This window comes from Octopus bimaculoides, chromosome 5, assembly GCF_001194135.2.
Source record: "Octopus bimaculoides isolate UCB-OBI-ISO-001 chromosome 5, ASM119413v2, whole genome shotgun sequence".
Taxonomy (NCBI): Eukaryota; Metazoa; Mollusca; class Cephalopoda; order Octopoda; family Octopodidae; genus Octopus; species Octopus bimaculoides.
Genome location: NC_068985.1, coordinates 26,630,465 through 26,632,947, shown reverse-complemented (window position 1 = coordinate 26,632,947; position 2,483 = coordinate 26,630,465).

Sequence of the window (2,483 nt, the reverse complement as noted above, 5' to 3'; positions counted from 1 at the left end):
ATCCTTGAAGATGGTGCCCCAGCATAGCTGCAATTCAGTATCTGAATAAAGTAAAAGACAGGATACAATTTGAGAGCTTTTGGACAGTGAAGGTTGTAAGTGGGTTTAGACGCTATAGAATCAGAAGTGCAGTTACCACTTACAGAAGTGGTTGATGAAATGCATGTAAACAGAACTTATTTTTTTATCGGTGGTGCTCGTGATGCTTTGTAGGACCTCAGAAGGAAGGAATATGAAGATTGCATGGGTTATGGTATTTGACTCACAATTCTAAGATCATGAGTTCGATTCCCAGTAGCGTTTTTGAGCAAGATGCTTTATTTCACGTTGCTTCAGTCCACTCATCTAGCAAAAATTAATCAAAAGGCCAGTTTTGCAACCCTGTGTCACACTGAATCTCCCTGAAAACTACACGAAGTGTGTTTGTGGAGTGCTTAGCCACTTGCACGTTAATTTCACAAGCAAGCTGTTCTGTCGATCGTATCAACTGGAATCCTCATCATGTTAACCAACAGAGTGCCAGAGGGAAAAAAAGCAGATGGTATTCTTAAACCAAAGACCTGCCTGGTTTCAATGCTTGCAGCAAAGCAAACTTTACTGAAGGCACCCAAGGACCAGCTGGTGGAGTTGGACTATGCAACACATTGTTTAAGCAGACCACAACAGGATTTGAACTCTGAATGCAAAGAGACAGCAAATACTGCATGGAATTGATGTTGTCATCTTTAATTTGCAGCTTAACCCTTTAGCATTCAGATTTCTTTGTCAAATTTATTGCTTATTATTTAATCACACGTCTTGTAGCTTCAAAATTTCAATGGTGTATTTGTATATTTCTAGAATGACATTGTAGGGTAGGTGTGAAAGGTTGGATCTGGTCAGTTTTGATATGTAACAGAATACTTGGACCAGATTGTGTTGGCACTCCATCGCTTACGACGTCGAGGGTTCCAGTTGATTCAATCAACAGAACAGCCTGCTCATGAAATTAACGTGCAAGTGGCTGAGCACTCCACAGACACTTGTACCTTTAATGTAGTTCTCGGGGATATTCAGCGTGACACAGTGTGACAAGGCTGACCCTTTGAATTACAAGCACAACAGAGACAGGAAGTGAGAGAAAGTTGTGGTGAAAGAGTACAGCAGGGTTCGCCACCATCCCCTGCCGGAGCCTCGTGGAGCTTTAGGTGTTTTCGCTCAATAAACACTCAACGCTCAGTCTGGGAATCGAAACCACGATCCTATGACTGCGAGTCTGCTGCCCTAACCACTGGGCCATTGCGCCTCCACACTTGGACCAGATATGGCTAGATTAAATATCAAACTTAAATTAGATGAAAAACTGTGAAAAGTGGAGTTTGTAGAGGTTTCTTAATTTTCTGGGTTTTTTAGTTTTTCTACAAAAATGCTATATTTATTGTTCACTCATGTTGTGCTTTTAGTTAGGGTAAAAAAAAAAAGCTTTTATCTTATAATAGCAGCATCCTTTTTCTGTATTTGAGTTGAAAGAGAAGGATGCGTAATAACACAACTAATACCAACTGGGCAGAAGTGACTGACACATGATTCTCTAGAAGAGATCTATTACAGAAAATGTCTTCTAGGTTTTGATATTTTTTCATGAATAGCTGGGTATTTTGAACATTGGCTGGTAGTTTTGATTTCTTGTGGAATATCCCTCAATGTCTGAAAGTGGGCTAGAAAGAGAAGTTGAAGTAGACCAATTTACTTTAACAGTAAGATTTTGCAATAGGTTTGCAACATTTAGAGTCAGTTGTAGCACAGTTTGGAAAACTATAATGGAAAGCTTTAGAATTAGTAAATTTCTTAATAAGCAACAAACTTTTTCTAAATATTTGTGTTAGTGTTTGCTAAAAGATCTTTCTTTTGATAACATTGTAGCTGGAATTGTCAACAACATTCTCAAACTAACATATCTCCAAGCCATTTTGTTGATTTAGCAAGACTAAATATTCGATTAAGTTTTACCTGAGAAATTGATTTTGATAGCGTTAGGAATTTAGCAGATGAAAGAGCCAGGAAAGCTTTGAAGTATATTATCAGGTCATTCTGGTGCACAGAAAATAATTTACCTGTTGACGTGATCATATCTAGATAACTTGATATTAAACCTCAATTTCAATTATACCTACATATATATATATGCGAGTAAAAATAAATACAAAAAAGGTGGGTTTTTTGTATGATTGTGTATAGAGGAATATATTATTTTGTTTAAAAGAGTTCCAACACTGTCTGTTTTTTATGTTTTATTTATATTCCTGCAGAACTAATGTGGGGTATAGAATATGGAATATACAATATAAAATAAAATAAAATAAAAATGGATGGCACAATGAAAGAAAGTATTGAATGTAGATGAAATATTGAGTGTTCAATATAAAGGATCAAATATATAAATATAAATATATAAAGGCGACTCGAGTTTCAGGGCTATTTCCCTTCGTCATAGCCGGTATGAC